We start from the raw sequence: 13,477 nt of genomic DNA, 5'->3' as shown, positions 1-13,477 counted from the left end.
ACGACAGATGCTTCCGCGCACGCGATTTGGTTGATTAATATTTTCTATTAAAATAATTAAATGGTGTGATAAATATTGTTTTATTAAAATTAATTAATTATTTTTATTCATATATAAATAAAGAGGACTGTGGTTCTGAATGACACATTTTATATCCACTAAATATTATGTATATAATATATGCAACATTGCAAAATTGTTTTAAATAACGTACTGTACTTTGAGAAAAATTTGAACGTCTAAAAAAATAGCTCTCTCTTTTTTTTTGACATTTTTAAACTTAAAAGAAATTAAATTATTAAATTGCAAATCTAAAATATTCATGATCGTTAATTAATCAAACATTATATAGATGCGACATTGAGTGATAAATAAAACACAAATAATTAATTTTAATTAAAACAATATTTTATGGAAAATTGAGATATACTTTGTAATTTTTTAAAATTAAAATAAATTATTCTATAATAAATTCTGTCAAATTTCGCACAAATTTGTCACATTCATTAAATATTTTACAACGCGATTACATAATCACTTCCTATATGAGTAATTGCATTTAAAATTCAAGTAACCGCTCTGTTATCATAGCGTTACCGGTGACAAATTTGCTTTTTGTTTTTTTTTTTCAGGTGCTGCGATGTATGCGAACCTCACGAACTATGTCACATGAAAAGTTTGTCAAGGTAGAATATGAAGTTTGCAAACTTTGTTAACGAAACTTCAAAATCTTTGATATTTTACTTAGACTGGCTTTGATGTTGCTTATATCTTTCTCATTTTTTTCTTCAACTATTATCGCCCATGTGAACATTGTTAAGATTTTTGTTACGGTAAAATTGCGGGATGTGTGAAAGAAAGTAAAGGAAGAGACGCGTGAACAAACTGCATTTTGAAATAAATAAAATAATTATTTTTTTCAAATAAAATATATAATTTAAAATTATTATATATAAATATTTCGCATATTGCAATAATATTTCTTAAAAGAAAATACATTATATTAGTCAAATTTATCTTTTTCCCGGCTTTTTATAAAATAAACATGTAAATTTTAAACTAAACAGCAGTGATAAAATATAATTTAATTTAAAACATCATTTTCAACAAGAGAGAAACATTTTAATGTTTAATTTGTAATTAACGTTTCGTCCAAATCGGATATAAATCGTTGTATTTAAATTACGAACTGAGTTTGATAATTAAAATTTTGCTGAGTAATTTTAATGGATTAATGAACACGAAACACATTTATATTGGCAATATTCGATAATAATCTTTTAATTTTGCGCGCAATGTATTATATATATACAATATATATATATATATATATATATATATATATATATATATATATATATATATCAAGATAACACATCAGTAATTTCGAAATGACATCGACATTTACAGATTATTGAAAAATAAAATACGGTAGCAGTTAGAACACAGGTTTAGATTTAGGCAAATTTCTTTTTTCCATAATTCCAATAATGATCTTGCTTTACGTCAAAAATTTTTCAACTTGTACTTTTACGTAGATATAATGTTAAAGTAGATATAATATCTCGTTCTTATCTACAGGATCTTTTGAATAAAAATGAGATCGAGCAATCCGCTTATTCTAACATATCGCTATCGTTGAAGTTTACGTCTCTTCTAGCGTAATGTGTTAGACCGAAATCTGATTGTCGAGAATAGGCCGAGCCGTATTCGCGGGTTAATGGTAGATTCGATGTTACGATCGTCGAACTTTCCACTTCCGCCAAACTTTGGCGACCCTCTACGCGAATTCTCTTCGCGTCCCGCGCTTCTCCGGAACTGTGTCTTCCCACCTAGGCAATGCCCTCCGTCTTTTGAACTTTCTTCTCGCAAAATTGAATTGCCACAAAATCGGTTTTGATTCCGAACTGCGCACGTGAAATCTTGGGATCTATACTACCCTTAAGGTCTTATCTATTGTTCCTGAGCCCTCTCACGTTGGAATTGACATAATACGTAGTTTTTTTTTTTTTTAGTTCATTAACTGTTGCTTCTGCGATTATATCGATAAAATCTTTTGCCCGAAAAAACTGTATTTGCTCGTTGAATAATATTACAGGAAATAAAAAATTATATTTTTGTATTTTATAAATGACGCGTATAATAAAATAATCAAGAGAAAAAGTAAATTAAATCGAAAATCTTATTGTTTTTTATTTTTGCAAAAATTACTCAACACGATACAAGAATAGTATCAATGTTTTTCGTAGGAAATTAACGCGATCAATGAAAGCATATTTTTATATGATAGCCATAATCGACTTTTTTTCATAGAATATTAGAATTAATAAAAAATGACAAGATTATTATAATGATAAACTTATACTGCTCTCTTTCTAATAAAATATCATAAAGTTGGCTCATTTTAAATTACTGACGTATATTCACAGATTATGTCATTAGGATTTTTACTGATGTCAATGATTCATATAAACATTAAAAATTTATCCAGTGATTATTTCAATATTAGAGTGGATATAATATATGATAGACCACACGAATACATTCTATAAGTACTCATTAAAATATCTTTTAACGACTATAACAACAGTTGTTTCAACCTAGTTGTTTCCAACTAGTATATCCGTTTCTTTTCTATCTTTGCATTTTTCGTGGACGGGACTGCACGAATTACACAGCATGACCGCGTAAATCGTGCAGAACGTGACAGCATGAAACGTATCCACCGCTATTTCCGAGTCTATTTTATATCTTTTTCGTAAAACGCAAGGGTATTTCTTTTTGGAGTGACATCGACGTTACGTGTCTCATAAAAAATCAATAGACTCGAGTGTCCCACAGGTAGACTATCGTATTGTCGTGAGATTCGTCGGTTCGTTTCACGGATAAAAATGGCGGTACATTTACGCTCCACGGCGTTAACATTTCGCGACAAATTATACATACGATTTCACGGAGAGATGAAGATTTATCTACAGAGGTGCGCCGATGTACGGTGATCAAGCGATGCCGATATAAACTTTTTACTCGAGATGAAAGAAAAATAAAAGTGCGCCGGCGCACACAAAGAAGATCGGGACGACGAGATACGGCAAGCGGGAGATGTGTGACTAGACTCGCTCAGCAGGTTCTAAAAGTCAAGATAAGCAATGAAATCGATAGACTTTCTTTCCGCTAGAATCTACTTTCAAAGGCAGCTGTGGTAGACACTCGCCTCTTACTCGCCATCCGTTCGAGAAACGTTTTTCCGACACTAATTCTCGCCTCAATATCTTCAACAGAAACTTTAGCGCTATTTTAAAAGATTTATCGCGACGAACGTTTATCGATGATATCGGTTATTTACGATAATAGATAAATTAATAAGTCACTTTGTTTTATCTTTTTAAAAATATTTTATTCCCTCGGCGTTTGTACAACACAAATTTTCTTATACGTACTAAAATTTTTATTGACTGTAATCATTTTCGCTGAGGACTAAAATCTATAAAGCATCCGCGATTATAAATTTTTTCAATCTGTCTTCTATTATCTATTGTTTGGGAAAGATGAGGCACGATAATATTTTACGTATATCGTCATCGAAAAATTTGTTCTTTAATATTTTCGCCGTGAGAGATCGCCGCATTGTAAAATCGTTAGGTATGTATTTGGCACAGTCTTTAGCAGAGAGAATCTTACTGGCGAAGCCGGCAGCTGCGTCGTTTATAGCTCTTAATGGACACATTGCTGCAAGATTTATCGCGGCTTACAAATTTCATTTGTACCGAGGTTTTTGACGCGCACGATTGCAATTTGCATCATTCTGACGTCGTCGCTGTCGCTAACGAAGCGCACGGACCGCTAAAAGCGGTAAGTTTTGCATCTCGCGTGCCACCGAGTCAGCGCAACTTCTCTAATTTGTCACGCAGTTACTCATGCATTCCTTTTTTTCATCCTGCGAAATGACCCGTCGTAAATATCCGGGCGTACGCGGCATATTCACTGACAATTCAATGACGAAGAGACGTTTGGGCGATATTTTCGAGCGACTTCGGCATAAAAGTCTCGCTGCTACGCTGTCATTTTTCACTGCGATCGTTCACTCTATTGTTGTGTCGCCTTTACTGTGCATACCCTTTTTGCATATGACCCGGCATAAAGACGTGGCGATTGATAGAGACATCTATACAGGGTGTCGCATCGCGATCGAATGTTTTCTTAGCCATATAAAAACAAGGCTTAAGAAAAATTGCCATATCGTCATACCATCAATATCGGAATATTTTAATATACATTCAACTCTATATATTATATATTAGATTTTATGTATTTTATTATATTTTATATACTAAATATTTTTAAAAAAGTAATGTTTTGCTATATATGTATACTCGCATATGTTAGCATATTACAAATTATTTAATTTTGTTTGATGCATGTTCATCGGTAGAAAAGAAGAATAAAATGTTGAATAGTAAATTTGATTAAAGCTTGACAGATTGTAATTGAGAATTGATAAAAGTCTAAAAGAAAAAAAACGGAAATTGAACTGCTTGGAATACATGACACTAAATCTTGTTTTCTATCAATTACGAATTTTGCATTAGAATGAAAAGTTATTATATATATATATATTTTAATGTCCAAAAAATTAAAACATTTTAATAAAAAATATAATTTTGCTAAAGAATGATACACCTTGTATACGTGTATTAACTAAAGGCAGTGTTTATGACGATCTATAGTTTAATGAGCTATAAGTAACTCATCTTTTTTGCTCTTTTCTTGTTCAAAGTCCAACCGCATAAAGCGAGATGCATCTTTTCTCCGTGAGCTTTTTTTATTCCTTTTTATTAATAGATGATAATATTATTTACATATTCTACTCATGCAGCATTACATAGCATTTAGAAATGAGATAACTTTATTTGCAAATAATTCAATAATAAATTTAATCTCGATTAATTTGATATTTTTCCGTATCGTATTAAATTCAATCTTGAAAATTTTTAAATGCACCTTTTCGATAACCTTATGATACTGATATAATTTTAGAAAAGGCGAAAATCCTCGAATTCATATATCTCCCTGCCCACATTACTATCCTGTTTTCGCGTCATGAGGCTCGAAATCTTCGGACCATTTTCTTGCTGTCACGATTTTTTGGATTTATTGGTACCTAAGCAGCCAACCCGAAATTTTACGAGGGTGATCGTATCAACCATTGACCATACGTTCTGTTTCTGCGCAGCGGCTTGGCACAGATAAGATCCGTATATAGGTCATGCAGATATATGTTTGTCTTCTTCCGCCAATAGATTCGACAGGTCAATATAACTTACAATCGCGATAAGCAAAAGAAAAAGAAAACAAGTATTTTTTACATCTCTGTCTCACTATCTTTGAAGAGAAATCACAATACTATCAATCGATATATGATAAGAGATTCGTAATTCTTTTATTTGGAATTTTTGAAGAAAACTTGCAGCTTGTTCTTATTGTGTTTTCTCTTTGCATTCGTTTTTACAAGATTACAGTTCGACGATCCAATGAATTCTGTTAAATTTAAGAAAATTTAACAGTCCAATTAACTTTCCCGTATAGTTACGCACCTGTAATATATCAATACTATCAAAGTCGCATAATTAAAGCCAGCCGGCTTCAGATCTCTCATTTTCATTTGCCGTGATACGAAAGGTGCGGCAAAGCAATCTGCCGTATACGTATAGACTTTAAAGGAACTTTTTGCGGCGAATAGGTTTTTGAACTTTGCTCCCGTCCAATGAAGAGTAATTACGGGAATCAGGTTAAAGTGTAACGTGTTTCAGACTGGCTGGCTGGCTGGCTGGCTGGCTGGTTGGCTGCATCTCACGACCGTGTCCAGCCAGCCGTCGTGTAACAATTTGTAGTTTTCACACAGCAGCGCGTTGCATTCTCCTCGTTTTCACGACTAGCGTAACGAACGCGACAGATTTCGCGACCCCCTCTGAAAGCTACACTCTCGCGTAAATTTTAAGGATAACGTTACAGTCTCATACAATATTTAAAGGGTCTCTTTCTTTCTCTCGCATTCTCTGACATATTCGGAATAGGATGTATATATGTAGTTAAAAATATGAAATATTATCTCGTACGAAACGAAATTTCGTACAACGAATAGACGACGAGAATATACGTAAATCGAGTAATATTGAGATATACAGCATGTTCGCAGCAACCATTATATTACGCGGTTTTCGATACTGCAAATACTATCGATATTTTCTTTGAAAGAAGTATCGAGAATAAAGGGTCAGTATATAATTATAATGTTTGATATATTATACGACTTTAGAAATATATGTCATTAAATTTAAGTAAATACATTAACGCACGGATGCGTTGAATCTTTGTCGACAGTGATTTCTTTTTCTCTGACACGATAATCCGCAACGCCCGATGGTATTAGAGCACTCGACTGTGACGTATCGACAGGTTGACTTGTGCCAATATCATACCGGAGAAAATTCTTGAAAACTACGAGAATGACAGTAATCGTTAGAAATCTTGCAGAAATGCATTTGATGTATGGCGAATATGTAAGATTTCCATTAGTTTTCTTAAGTTATCAAATATTGTGCTTTTTTACTCAATCTCTTCGAAAATTGTACGTTTCAGTGACATTTTTGGCAGCATCATTTCCCAAGAGTCACGATAAATATTTCACCGTCGAAAACCACACCTCTCGTCAATGATAGGAGAGCTCTCTGTCACTCGACCACAATATCCATTGCAAAAACTCATTTATGATTTTAAATTTTTCTAATTTTTTTCTTTTCTTCGTCGACAGACACGCGCGTTAAAAACATAATTCGATCTTTTATACTGTTACTTTTGGCAAATCGGGGAAAGAACTGATGCGTGAGAAAGTTCTCTCATTTTCGCATGGTGATAGAAACATGACATCTTGTAATTATGTAGTACTTTTGCAACTTTCGCGGTACTTGAAAATCACTTTATTCCGCGTGACGTTTCGCTTCGTTACGACCGACCGCAATGTTAAATCTGCGCTCGTCGCAAAACTCACCGTTTTATTGCTGATAATTATTTTTCATCTCGGAAACCTATTAGTACGAGAGTTTGCGAAAACTCCGTTTCTCATTCCGTTTGTATGTAGCAACGTATACGATGCGCAAATATTTCGAGTATATATAAAGATAACTTTGTGTAGGAAGAAGAAAATTAGATTAGAACTTATGAATTATATTTTTAAACCAATATACCGAATCTCTAAAATTTTGTAAGGTACTTTTTGCACCTTACGTAATTCTACATCATATTACACTCGTTTAAAAGTGAGTTACAAATTTTAACATTTTAACGACGTACCAAGCATTTCGAGGAATAGTAATCGCGATTTTTGCTCGTGACGTTCTGGGTAACCGTATTTTTTCGAGACGGACCACTGAAAAATCTATGGGATTAGTGGAAATTCTGACGTTTTATTTCCTGCTTTTCTCACCTGCGACAATATATTACGGAATTTACTCCAGCCCAACCGCGAAGCTCTCGTTAACGTCAAATGCGGAAAATAATGTTGGCGTTTCCGCGCGCGCGCTTTCTTTACATTTCGAGTTCTGTAACTCGCGATTTCTTCCGGTTAGAATACAATATATCTCGAGATTTACTCAACCGCGAAGCGTCCGTTAGCATCGAATGCGCGCTCCTTATGGAAATAATATTGCAAATTTCGCCGCCGCTGCCGCCTTAACTTCGCGTTTCAATTTCTATTTCTCTCTTTTTTTTTTTTTCAACCTGCGATTTCTCTCAGTTAGTAACGATATATTTTAGAATTTACTTCATCGCGAAAATTCCGCCGGCATCGAGAATGCGCATTATCTTCAGATAGAATAATATTATAGTTTAACTCTGTCTTTTCTTTCCTATTTTTTTATTCCTTTCCTAAGCTCGAAATTTCTTTGAACTATAACAATATATTCTGGACTTTACTTTGCCGCGAAAAACTTAGTATTAAATGTTCGTTAAGAATAATATTCAAGAAAAAAAATTCACGTTTCTCCGGCATATACTTGTTTTAGTATTTTACACCTCAGTCGTTTTGCTATAGTAATATGTTGCAATAATTTTTCTTTATCGTGAAAAGATTTTCTTTGTATTATCAATTTATCTAGCAATTATCGCAACGTTTTAATTAAAATACATGCGCTATAAAGTCGGCATTAAAAAATTAATTATACCGCGATACGAATTATGTTTATTCATAAAGCTCCGGCAAATTATAGTGATATATATTGTATACATGTATAAATGTATCGTCATTTGGCATAATAAAATTCAAAATTATTCACACATTTTCCTTAATTATATCTATTTAACTGTCAAATGGCGATTACATTCTATTGTACATTCAGCCTGCGTGATTTACATTCAGAATAATGATTTCTTAATTAATTTCTCTACACCCCTATTTTTGTAAAGTACCATGCTTAATGTTAAATATGGCTTAATTCTGAGTTTAATTTCCTTAACATAGAGTCCGAAGATTTAACGCAAACGTGCAATGGAAATCGAGCGACCACGTTAATGCACGTTGTGAATATGAAGATCGATACACATATCGTGCTTTGGTTCTCTCGCAAGTATATTATTGGAAAGTGCGCCTTTCGCATTATAATACGGGAATGAATTGCTCAGATTCTGTAATTCTCCTGTAGCACATAATCGGAAAATCCGTTATGACACAAGAGAAGTGAATTCTAGGAGCTACTTTCCCTTTCCTTTTGCGCATGGATACGCCCCCGATACATCTATTCTAGCTAGTCCAGTATTTCCGTACAGCAAGAGATATATAGAACATTTAATTGATAATGTAATTTAAAATCAGACAGCTGTATCTCTATTTCTGTAATCATTATAACGTATCACGTGTGTTTCAACTTACAATTAGCAAAATTTAGCATACAAATATTTTTATATTTTTATAAACATGATATCAAGAGAATTTTTTTTTATCTTCGATAAAAGAATTTTTTTTTTATCGGTCTCATGTGTGACATATATTTTCGAGGAGGGGAGTATTTTCGTGTTGCAGTGTTTTTATTCTCTTTTCGTTTAAAAAAATCACCATGTTGATGCCATGATATTATCGAGATATTTCATTTTATTACTCAGGATTGTTGTTTCGTTTCAAAGAGATTTCTTATCTTCTTCTATGCTCCATCAGGTTATCAAGGATACTTTGGCGATATTGACGGTTAATTCACTTTTAACGTATTTGTTTGCCGCATAAGCTTCTTGTAAGTTTATTCTCGTCGATAATAAACGGGCCTGATCCATTAACAGTCCAGTTTCTCGCGCCTCGAAGAACAAACTCAGTAAGGACTTAAACCCGCCGACAACTGTCTTCTCTCTTCCCCTTGCCACCCTTCTTAGTTTCTTGGACGACAGTCCAGGCGATCTACGCGAGTGCGATTCGCAGTCTCCGCTCGAACCAGGCAAATGGAACGTACCAGAGGGCCTCTCCCGTAGGATCGATAGAATAGTGGGGGATAGCTCTGCCGGGCGGTCGAGAAGGACGATGTAGGACGGGGGGGGAGGAGGGGGGAGGGTTGAAGCGAGATGAAACGACGTCGAGGAGTCGAGGTCGTAGGGGGTGTGGGAGAGATGAGGGCGCTCCGGCGGCTTTCGCGTCGCGCCATGGTTGCTGCGAGCGGCGTCGGCGTCGGCGTCGTCGTCGTCGTCGCGGTGGCCGTCCTCGTCGCCGGCGAAAGCGGCCGCCACCAGACCGAACACGCAGCGCAGCGGCCAAAGGCAGTCTCTCGGCGCTCGGTCCAGTTCGCCCTCCGCCGTCGCTCGGCTAAGTACGTACGCAATCGCCAGTGCCGGTGGCGTCGCGACGCACGTCGTTTCGTGCCTGTCGCTGCGTACTCGCGTACTCGTTTATTACTCGGCGACGACGGACGTCGCACCAATCTCGCCGAGCGTAGGATGATGCTTGCATCCTTCGCGGATCGAGCCGTGATACTCCGCCACCTTGGAATTTATGATCAGTGGAAGGATAACGAGACGCATCGAGAGCATTGAATCAACAATTTGGAAACGGCATTGAAGGAAAAAGTGCGAGAGAACAATTTCTTTGGAAAGTTTCTTCTTTTTCTTCATCGAGAAAGAGGAAGAGAGAAAATCGAAAAGGGATAGTGATAGCCTCCGGATCAAGTCCGTGGATCGAGATCAAAAAGGTACAGGGATTTATTGTTTGAAAGTGTGTGTGTGTGTGTGTGTGTGTGTCCGTACATATCGCGGAATGTTCTATTTGCATTTAGAGAATCGCGGTGTCTGAATTATAACGTGATGTTTCTACTGATTGGGAAACTGGTACAGAAAATTTCCTTTTTTGAGAAAGTGTTTATTCTCCTATTGTAAAATTATAGCACAACGTTCTAATATTCTCATTTGGAAGATTATCATTTCTGGCTTGTTTTATAATTTTTCCACTATTTACAAGGATATTCCTCTTAGAATGATATATTTAATATATTTTTATGAAAATCCGACAATATACGCCCTACCGTTTTCGCGCATTTATTTATCTGTATTTAGGCAAGCGTTGTGTCTGACTTATTACGCGGTCTTTCTACTGATTTTTAAATCAAATGACTTATGTTAGAAAATTACAATATATATTCATTTTCGGAAGATGGCAGCGTTAATAAGGCAAACTTTTGAAACTATGCAATTCTTTTCTCTATTATAAAAATTATGTCCGATATATTTTATCATATATTTAAAAGAATTTACAATGAATGATTCTTGTTCGCGCGCGGTGCCAGAACTTCAGGCTGAGGATATACATCATAATTTTTTAAGAATCCCAAAATCTTTTTATGTTTGCGTAATTTTTCATTTGCTTTGAAATGTGATATATCAGAGGATCCATTACGTAATATTTTTAAGGTAACTTACTTTTAAATTTATATAAAGTATTCGTTTTAAAGAAGTGCCAAATGTTTTCGATCGATTAATCGTTTTGTATTTGTACGATAATATTCATCACGTATGCAAAAGTTTCGCCTCCGATTTGGATCATTTCTTTTTTACTGGCTAGAAAGATAGATGCGATTGATTCCTTAAAAACGTGAATCCGCTAACTCTTTAAATTTACGACACGATCTTTACATTTATATTGTATTTAGGCTCTTGTCGAGTCTGATCACTTCGCGGTATTTTTACTAACTGGGAGATCAAGAGTTTTCGAGAAGAATGCGCGAGTATAGTTAGTATCTCAGAAACGGGTGGGATGCTAGAAACGTAGAAGGGACGAAAGTTTTGCGATTTACGATTCAAGCTTTGGTGTCGAACGGAACTTGCTCATTGTAAATTCCTTTTGTTTCGTAGAATCGCGATCCTGAAAATAGCCTTCGCTTTCCCGAGGCGTATTCGCAATTCCCAATGAACTTATATATTGACGCCCGTATATACTTGCAGCTGTATTTGTTCTCCAAAAATAAGATTCTGATTCAGAGGATATTTTACAAAATTGAACCTCATTTAAATATCCGTATCTTTTCTCTTTTAATTTTTTTATCTTTTCGCCTTTGTTATAATTGCAGTTTCTTAAACCTAAACACATTTTATGTAATTGTACAGCGATTACGTTTGAACGTTCCCTATCGAACAATCCTTATCGAACCTTTAAAAAGCTTTCCCATAAATTGTTCGTTAATAAACGTGCTTTGTGTTTGGAACGTGATTATCAAGCTATTAACGGTAAATTTTAAAAATTTGGAGCGAAATAAGCCTCAGGAGTATAAACAAGTAACAAACTTGCTCCTCGATAAATTTCTATCAAAGTTTACTTTAACAGAATCTTAATCTGAGGCTTAGTTGCCGGAATATTAATGTTGAAAATTCAAAAGTTGTGCGAAGCAAGATAGAGCCTCGAGGTTATTTTTCGCCGATAAAAAATCGTGGTTAAATTCATCATAAGATACACTTCTTTTGGAATTTGATGCAAATCTCGTGAAACGCGCTCTGCGGTATTACGTGGGATGAACGCTCTCTCGTGCCATCTTATATTTTTTCTTCGCTCGACGAAGGGAGCGACGATGAGAGCTTTAGAGAAGCCAGAGCGCGGAGTAACGTGGATCGACGTCTACTCGAAGCTTCTCACATAAATAAGTCGCGTCCCGCGCGCGTGAATCTGAAGCTATTATCATCTGTGCGTATAGAGCGCGGGAAGAACTCGATGCTATTGCCTTGGATTTATTATCCCCGTCCATGGCAAGCCGTGGTAACGACAGGACAATGCCAAAAGTTCGTGAAAACGTCAGCTCGCCGGTTCCCATTTTCTTTCGCGCGAGTGTGCGAGCGATCCAGCCGCTGGACTCATCGGGCCGCTTTGCATTCCAATGAATATTAATCAAATGCAATTATTAAACGCAAATTGGAATTCAAACAACGATTGTTTCGTCATTCCATTTCTCCCAACTATGAGCCTAAAAACGTCCAGCTTCATCCGCATGCATTCCTTTGTCTGCGTATTTGGTTTGGAAAATTGCGAATCTGTACGTATAGACTAGTTCGATAAATTTTTCCATACTAGTCGAGATTTTTTATTAAACAAACGTCTAAATTTTTGCAGGTTTGACAAAAAACTCGTTTGTTTTCTTTTTTTGATGAAACGCATCGAAAGCGTGGCAGTGAAGTCTTGTAAAATATTTAAATAGCGGCGAATCATGAATCTTTCAGATTGGTGTAATGTGTAAACATGTAATCTTTTTAAATTATCGACAATGTGACTAAGCAAACCTCATTGAAATTCGAAGCGTTCTTGGATTAAAAATTTGTTAAGTAGACTTACAGAAATAGTTGCAGAAATACCATACACATGAAAAACTCTAAAAAAATTGCGAGGGGAAAAAATTGATATATAAAATATATAAAATAAAAAGTAATTCTCACAGCACTCATACCAATACGATACGTGACAGCGGAGTTATAGTACATGACGTTGATGTATGACATGCAAATATATTCAAATTATAAAGTGGGTGTTCAAAATAATTAATATTTTAAAAAATAATTATTGCGTATATAATTAAATTTTTTATACATTCTCCTGAAATAGATATTTATTTAAAAGAACTCGCAAAATTTCCAGAGATTTTTTTTTACACGCAAACTTTTGTAAAATATATTGTAATTAAAAATTCATTTCCAATTTAAGTAATCTAAATAGTTATAAATCTTAAACGAGTGTTAAAATGTTTCTTACATTTTTATATAAAAATATTTGCGATTGAAAATATTTTACTAAATGTTTTAAATGTTTCCACATAAAATTTAAGATATTTTACAATCACTACCGCAAAAATAAACTAGCAATTCTAATTTCACAAGTAATAAATAAAAAAAAAAAAAACGAAGTAAATTATAAATTGTACTTACCCTCGGTTGTTCCGCCATTGTCCATTGCCGCCCAGGATTTCCTCTTTTC

At 34.9% G+C, this 13,477-nt stretch overlaps 1 protein-coding gene across 2 annotated transcripts in view; it reads left to right on the top strand.

The window, feature by feature from the left end:
• Window positions 1-635: 635 nt before the first annotated feature.
• Window positions 636-13,477, top strand: part of Kair1d (Kainate-type ionotropic glutamate receptor subunit 1D) — a 230,611-nt gene continuing 217,769 nt past the window's right edge. The window contains exon 1 of one of the 2 annotated variants that reach the window (XM_070311204.1): window positions 636-686. The gene's annotated coding sequence lies outside the window, so the exon portion shown is untranslated. Of the gene's footprint in view, window positions 687-9,796; window positions 10,221-13,477 lie in introns of those variants that run through there. The other variant, XM_070311206.1, reaches the window with a different exon arrangement.

This window comes from Polyergus mexicanus, unplaced genomic scaffold, assembly GCF_030449975.1.
Source record: "Polyergus mexicanus isolate NDT 795.1 unplaced genomic scaffold, iyPolMexi1.0 SCAF_19, whole genome shotgun sequence".
Taxonomy (NCBI): Eukaryota; Metazoa; Arthropoda; class Insecta; order Hymenoptera; family Formicidae; genus Polyergus; species Polyergus mexicanus.
The sequence above is the reverse complement of the archived record's forward strand: the minus strand, read 5'-3'. Positions and strand labels throughout refer to the sequence as shown.